General features: G+C 51.6%; 1 pseudogene; it reads right to left on the bottom strand.

Moving 5' to 3' along the window:
* Nucleotides 1-924: 924 nt before the first annotated feature.
* Nucleotides 925-1,025, bottom strand: LOC118760687 (U6 spliceosomal RNA; annotated as a pseudogene).
* Nucleotides 1,026-8,244: the final 7,219 nt, after the last annotated feature.

Here is an 8,244-nt window from a genome sequence, read left to right as displayed (position 1 = left end):
GTGAGGAATGCAGTGTCTTGGGATATGCCTTGGGCCGAGGGATCAGGCTGCTGGGGTGGGGGTGGGGTCAGGGTCTTCTCTTCCTGGTCCAGCTGCTTCCTGTCATGCACCCTGGAAGGCAGCAGGCTGCTCCAGTACCTGGACTCCTGCCGCTCACGAGGGACAGCTGGATTGAGTTTCCGGCTCCCGGTTCCTGGCTTGGGTCTGGCTCAGCCTTAGCCACTGCAGGCACTTGTGGAGCCAGCCAGCAGGTGAGTGCCTCTGGGTTGTTCTGTCTCTCTGATTCACAAATAAACAAGGAGACTAGATTCCCCACTATTTTGTTGAGTGCAAGAAGCCAGACACCAAGGGCCTCCATGGCATGAGGTTCAAGGACAGATGACGACAGAGGTAGAACTGCAGGGTAGGGTGAGCACACATTGGGAAGGGACGCTCAGGGCTGGTCAGGGTTTTGCATTCTGACCCGCTTGTGGTTTCACGGGTAAGTTTGTACATGTGAGTGTGGTCTTAGGATTTGTGCACTTTGTTGTGTGGTTTTTAGCTCATTTTATAGTTTTTCTAGATCAATTCATTTGAAAAAGCAGAGTTAGAAATAGGAAGAGACAAGATCCGTTGTGGCAGCCTAGTGGCTAAAGTCCTTGCCTTGCATGCGCGGGGATGCCATATGGTCACCAGTTCATATCCCAGCTGCTCCTCTTCCCATCCAGCTCCCTGCTTGTGGCCTGGGAAAGCAGTCGAGGATGGCCCAAACACTTAGGATCCTGTACCTGCATGGGAGACCTAGAAGTGGTTCCTGGCTTTGGATCAGCTCAGCTCTGGCCATTGTGGCCACTTGGGGAGTGAATCATCAGGAGGAAGATCTTCCTGTCTCTCCTCCTCTCTGTATATTTGACTTTCCAATAAAAATATAATAAATCTTTCGAAAAAAATATGGAATACTTCTTGTGTGTCATCCTTGTGCAGGGGCCATGCCTGTCTTTTTCGTATCTTTCCAATTTTAGTATACACGCTGCCGGAGTGAGCACAGTTTTTATTTCTCATTTTTGTGACCGCTCCTCTTGCTTTTCTTTCTTTCTTTCTTTAATTAATTAATTAATATTAAATGGGAGGAAAAGAGACAACAGAGAGCTACTGATCCATTCCCCCAAAGGTTCTGATGATCCTGGCGCATTGGGGCTGGAACCAGAAATGAAGAATTTAATCCCTCCAGGTCTCCCACATGGACAGCAAGAACCCAAACAGCTGGGATTTAAATCTGGATTCCACTTTCAGCACTTCACACTCTTGGGACCTCTCACTAATTATTTTACTTTTCCAACTGGCAAGTAATTTTCAAGCGCACTGAATATTTTTAAGAAAAGCCAGAGAACTCCTATTTGGCCATGTCTGACCCAGTGCCACATGTATTTAGTGGTCCGTCGTTTTGTGTTTTTCCAGATCATTTTAGAGTGTGTTGCATGCACGCTTACCCTTTGCCCTCCCCAGGTCTCATTATGCAACACAGTGTACTTAACAAAGTTAGTAATTTTAACACTGATAACTATACTTTCTAACAGATGGTTCATATTCCAATGCTGCTGCTGGCTGGTTGGTTGCTTGTTTCAGAGTCCCTCAGATCTGGGAAAACTTCTAGGAGGAGGTGGTACTTTGAACTATACCTTAAAAGGAGAGCAGACGGGGCCGACACCAAGGCATAGTGGGTTAGACCTCCACCTGCGACTCTGGTACGCCATATGGGTGCTGGTTCATAACTCAGCTGTTCTACTTCCAATCCAGCTCCCCAGGAATGCACCTAGGACAGCAACAAAAGATGATGCTTGGACCCCTGCACCCCTGTGGCAGAGTCAAAAGAGGTTCCTGGCTTCAGACCAACCCAGCTCCAGTCATTGCAGCCATCTGGGGAGCAAACCAGTGAATGGAAGTTCTCTCTCTCTCTCTCTCTCTCTCTCTCTCCATTCCTCCCCTCTCTTCCTTTCTACAACTCTACCTTTCAAATAAATAAATAAATAAATATCTTTTAAAAAAAAAAACCACACAAACAAAAACCTAGTTTTCCAGGTAAAAGAAACACAGGCAAACTTTAGGCTAACACATGAATTTTAATTTAAAAAGAAGTATGTGTATGAACAGCTTTTCAGACAAAGCCTTTATAAATTTTGAAATGCGTAACAGATGAAAGTGTAAGAGCTTGAGCTGCAAAGGGGTGGGTCCTTAGGGATTCCATACAAATACAACCCCTCCACACACACGGAAAAAAAATGCAGTTCATAGGGGAGTGATTGTCCCCCAATTCCTCCAGTGGACGCCCTGGAAGGGCCTTTTGACACACGCCTTGTGACTGTCTGTGAGGTAAGTGCTGGGAACAGGGCTGGAGAATGGGGCAGGCAGTGCAGCCCAGATAACCCCAGTCCTCCCATTCCTCCGCCTTGGCGGCCCCTGCTGTACAAGGGAAAGGCTGAGCTAGATAATTCCAGAAATGCTGACCAGTCTGGGACCCCAAGGCCATTGGCCTGGTCTCAGCCCCTCCTAGGGGACCCTGTTCTTAGGCCCGGTGCTTTGTCCTTTCACACCCAGCTCCAGTCTCTGGGGGTGCCAGGAGCTGCCAGCCAGTGAGGCCCGAGGGCAGCGTGCAGAGCGCGCCCAGCAGCTGGCTGGCTGCTGCACTGCTGTGATCCAACCTGGGGGCTCCAGGTGTTTTTAGCCCTCTGCCCTCACCCTGTCCCTGGGTTGGCTGCAGATTAGAGGAAAAACAAAACAAATGACCCCTGCTTGGCCTGACAACACCGCCAAAGGGAAGGAAGACTGAGAAAAAAACAACCACTACAACAACAAAACGGCCTTGGATTTATCTTCACTGCCTCTTTGCTCTGGAGGGCAGGGGCAAGGCCAGGACCCGGGAGGGGCCCTCCTGCTGACCTGCCCCCACCCTGCAGTGTCTGTGGGCGCTGGGGGTGGGAGAGGGCAGGGGGAGACCCAACCCTGTCTGCCCCAAACCGGCACAGGCTTTTCTGTCACTGTCCCCACACACTGCGGTCCCCACCACCTCCACAGTGTGCAGGCTGCATCAGGCATTGGAAGCCACCCTGACCTAAAACATCCACTGGAGAATATGCCTGGGTTATGTGCAAACACCACAGCATTTTCTGTAAGGGGCTTTGGAGGTCCTGGAACTAACTCGGCCCCTGTGGCTACCAAGGGGCAGCTGTGCTCCATTTGGGACCCTGAACCACCTCCTATCTGCTCGCACCAATTCATACACCTGCTTCTACCCAGCTGAGGAGCCCTCTCCTGTCCTGGCTCAGTTTCCCAGACACCCTGTCAGATGGCCACTTTGATCTCATCTGATTTTTTTTTCCTGTGCATCATACTTCTTCTTTTTTTTCCTGGTTTTTTGTGGCCAAACATTCAACATGCTCAGTGACACCACGGTTGGCAGTTCTGAAGATGAGCTGTCACCTCCCAGCCCTTTAGTGCGTCCCTGTTACCCTCGCATCAGTGTCTGTTCTGCGACTCTCCTGAAGGAGTCCTGGCAAGTCTGCTGCTTTTCAACCCTCTGCCTGGTTGGACAGAGCTTTCTTTAAGGGCCATGGACTGGGGTGTGCTCTCTGCGTTCCTGGGCGGTTAACCCACCCTAGCTGGGCCTCCACTTCCTGCTTGAGCGGACCTCAGTTGGAGGCGAGGGGTATTTCCCATGCAAGCGCCTTGCTCTGCTCCTGCGCATGGACATCTAGATCCCCAAGAATACCTTGGCCCTCTTCAAAGCCCCAGCTTATATCTTAGAAGTGTTTTGATTGCCTACCCCTTTTCCCTGTCTGCTATTGCCTCAGGTGAGTGCCCCGGAGGCAATGGCTGCTTCTGTTTTTTTCTAGCCGCCACCAGGGAGAAGTCTGTCCATCCTGCTTGGGCTCAGTCAGTTCAACCAGAGGAAGGTTCTGGAATGGGGATTTCCAGGGAGATCTCTGCTGGGTCAAACAAGGAAGACTTTTAGAGAGTTCCTCTTTCTTCACTCCCCAAATGGTTCCATTAGCTGAAGCTGAGTTGATCCAAACCAGGCACTTGGAGCCTCTTCCGGTCTTCCACGTGGGTACAGGGCCCAAGGCTTTGGGCCATGCTCCACTGCTTTCCCAGGCCGCAAACAGGGAGCTGGATGGAAGTGGAGCTGCCGGGATTAGAACCGGCCCCCATATGGGATCCTGATGCTTGCGGGTGAGCCAGCTGAGCCATCATTTTAGGCCCAAATAAAACGAATCTTCAAAAAAAGCCAGAAGAATGAATGAAGGGCAGTTGTCAGCTTAGTGGTTAGAAGCTATCTGGGATTCCCACATCTCATATCAGAGTACCTGGGTTTGAACCTGATCCCACTCTTGATTCCAGCTGATGCATATCCTAGTAGCCAGCCAGTGAAGGCACAAGTGGCTGGGTCCCTGCCACCCACATGGCACACTCAGATTCAGCCTGGGGGTTGGCACAATGGTTCAGTTGCCTGCAAGCCCCGACATCCTGTATAGATGCCAATTCATGTCCCGGCTACTCCACTTCCCATCTGGCTCCCTGCCTTGGGACCCTGCACCACATGGGAGACTCGGAGGAGGCTCCTGGCTCCTGCCTTCTCATTAGCTCAGTTCTGGTTACTGCAGCCATTTGGGAAGTGAAGGAGTAGATGGAGGGTCTTTCTCTCTCTAGAAGTGCTTTCCAATAAGAATAAATCAATCTCTGACCCGGCACTATGGCCTAGTGGCTAAAGTCCTCACCTTGCACATGCAGGGATCCCATATGGGCGCTTGTTCTAATCCTGGCAGTCCTGCTTCCCATCCAGATCCCTGTCTATGGCCTGGGAAAGCAGTCGAGGACGGTCCAAAGCTTTGGGACCCTGTACCCATGTGGGAGACCCGAAGGAGGCTTCTGGCTCCTGGCTTCGAATTGGCTCAGCTCTGACTGTTGCGGCCATTTGGAGAATGAATCAACAGATGGAAAAGCTGTCTGTCTTTCCTTTTTTCTGTATATCTGCTTTTCCAATAAAATAAATAAATCTTAATAAAAAACAATAAACAGATTCAGTCTGGAGCAGCCCTGGCTTTCCACTTGAAGAGTGGATCAGTAGCTGGGAGGGAGGGGCCTGGAAGACCTGGAAGACCTTATGTTAAACACAATATACCAGGCGTGGAAAGATAAATAGAGCATGATCTCACCTAGGCGTGGAATCTATAAAAAGCTGAGCTCATCGAAGTCAGGAGAACAATAGTGATTACTGGAAAGAGGGGAGGGGTGATGGAGAGAGGTTAGTCAACAGTACAGAGCGGCAAGGCGCAGGGTCTGGTATTTATTGCACCATAGGGTCACTCTGCTAACAACAGGGCATGGCATGTTCCCAATCAGGCATGATTTGAACGCTCTCACTGCAGAGAAATGATGCGTGTACAAGGTGACAGATACAATAATTACCCTAGTCTGTCCATCACATAAAAATTCAAGTGCGGAATCATTACCTCACAGGCCAGTCATTCGTACAAGTGTGACAAGAGGAAAGGTGGGCACCCGCGTTTGGGCTGCAGGCCTTCGCAAGTCCACCTGGTGCTCCCAGCTGCCCTCAGTGAGCCTCGGTTTGCTCTGCAGATCCCTTTTAAGCCGGGATCCGGGGCGTGGCCGGCAGCGCGGGCCAACTCCAGCCCGGCCCCCGTCCGCAGTCCTTGGCGGCCCTCCAGCGCCACCTGCTGCCTACAGGTAGGTCTGCAGCCTCAGGTGCCTTCTCCGCCTCAGTCTGGAGACTAGACAAGGGATTGCGCAGAGGATGCTACTGAGCAGGAAGTCGTTAACGCAGCAGGGAACACAGGAGGCTCTGACCGGCAGTTTGTTGGTAGAAACCTATTTCTTTCCTTTGCCCACTTTCATATAGCGTGAAATTTCTTCCAGGGCTTCAATCTTCAAGTTCCAGGAGCGTCAGAATCCAACTGAACTCCTCTTCCTCCTTCCAAAAGTGTTGGATTTCTCCATCTCAGGAGTTCGGAGCACTGGTTCAAGTCCTGGCTTGGCTCCTAGGGCTCCTGGGAGTGCTCGGGAGTCACGGATGGAACTCCTGGCTTCACCTGGCCCTTTCCTAGCAGCTGTAAACCTTAGGGGGTGAACAGGAGATGGGAAGATCTCTCTCTCTGCCACTCCACTTTTCAAATCAATAAGTAAATAAGTGTGGTTAAAAAGAAAAACTCATGGAAAATTGAATTAAAGATAAGTTCATTTTGGAGCTTTTTTTTTTTTTTAAGAAATTTCTGCAGTCTTTGCATAACATGGGAGCTACATCACTCTTCCGGTTGTCACCTTCGTGTGACTATTCCCCTGCAGCCACCGCCAGTTTCTCTGCCTCAGGGTGGACTCACACCCTGCACGGCCTGCCCCGGGGAAGGCCAACAGGCTCTCCTGCTACCCAAAGCCAGAAGACAGGCAGGTGTCAGTCACTGGGCCACTGAATCAGCAGTTTATACACCATGCACACAAGCAATGAGGACAAAGCTTGGCTGCACGTGACCATGGGGCTGAACCCGGGCGGTTACACCAGGCAGCAGCGGAGATGGAGACCACGGGCTGTACAGCCTGTCCTTGGCTGGGTTTCCAGATGCAGGCAAGACTTCCTGCCGCATTCTTGCCAACACGTGGCATGGTCGCCTCTGGTTGTACACGTGTCTATCCTGTGTGCACTGCTCTGCCTCTGCGCGGTGGCTGCCTGGACGGGCGGCTCCCTGCGGGCTATATTCCAGGCCCCGGGCCAGGTGCTCCTTCTCCAACTGCCTCCCTCCCTGTGGGAAAAGAAGTTTGCAGGCCCAGGCAGTTGTGATATGCCTTGCTCCTTTCTCAAGTCCTGCCAGTGCCCGCCCTGGTAGGACCAGACCAGATGATTTGGTGAGACTCATACAGCACATGGTGGTGGGAGGGGTGGGCAGAAATCTGCACCTGTGCCAAGGGCAGACTCAGAGGCCCACAGGCTGGTCCTTTCTGAGGGCCAAGGAATGGATCTGCTCCAACTAACACCAGGAGCCGGCACGGTGGTATAGCAGGTTAAGCCAGTACCGTGTGGATGCTATTTCAAAAATTGGCTGCTCCAATTCTGATCCAGCTCCCTGCTTGTGGCCTGGGAAAGCAGCAGAAGAGGTCCAAGTCCTTGGGACCCTGCACGCAGGTGGAAGACCTGGAAGAAGCTTCTAGCTGCTGGTTTTAAACTGGTTCAGCTCCAGCTGTTGCAGCCATTTGGGGAATGAACCAGTGGATGGGAGATGTCCTCCTACCTGTATCTTTTTAGGAAAAAAGAAAAAAGGTGCCAGCCAACTGTGAGAAGCCAGGAGGGTCCTAGTGCTACCTGTAAAAGGGCACACGCTGACCTGGTAGCCAGGTAGCATACCCCCTCTGAATGTGCGCATCTCCGTCCATAAGTGGGGGAGTTAGCGCCAGGGATCAAAGTTGGCCTGTGGTGCTCCTGACAAAGCTGGTCCCTGCTTGGCTCAGCCTGCAAGGTGATCCATGGACTCTGAATTAGTCAAAAACTGGTTTAAAAAAAAAATCAGGAAACTCTATCTAAAACCTAGACTATGGCTTCTTTTGAGAAGCAGGCCCCTTTTCTCTCAAAAGCATGATTGGCTGAGCAAAGCTATGATGGATACCTTGCGAGATCTCTCCAGGTCTGTCTGAAGAAGGATTCTGTGAGGTGGGGGGTAGGGTTGGCATATTCAGCAAATCAAAATCCAGGTGGAGCTGGATTTCGGAGAGAGAGCCCCCACAATCTCATGCCATTCTGAATTTTACCACCAGGGGGAAGCAGAGCTGCAGAATTGAGCAGAGCCCACCAGGCCCCAGAGGGCTGCTGTGCTAGGTACCAGGGATGCTTGAAGTAGCAGCAGGTAGCCAGAAGATGGACAGAGGAGCTGGGGGCTCCTAGCAACTGGAGGAGGCCAGAGGGGAGGTTCTGGGGTGGGATAACCAGAGAAGGAGTTGTTTGGGCCAGGCAGGACTAAAAGTAGGGCAGGGCTGCCAGAGCTTGCCCTGTGGCATGGCAGGGCTTGGGGTAGTATGGCAGGAATTGCAATGCTGTGATTCATGGATTTCATGGCTGACACCAAGGGCAGAAACCCAACTCCAAGTGACATAGGCTAGAAGGGAAAAGCATTCTGTGGGGTAAGTGCAAAGTCCAGGAGAAGCTTTCAGTCACAGCTGCCTCCAGAGACTCATCAGGCCTTACTGTGTCTGCCATGCGGGGCACCC

Source organism: Ochotona princeps, chromosome 21, assembly GCF_030435755.1.
Source record: "Ochotona princeps isolate mOchPri1 chromosome 21, mOchPri1.hap1, whole genome shotgun sequence".
Lineage (NCBI taxonomy): Eukaryota > Metazoa > Chordata > Mammalia > Lagomorpha > Ochotonidae > Ochotona > Ochotona princeps.
This window is presented reverse-complemented; position numbering and strand designations above follow the sequence as displayed.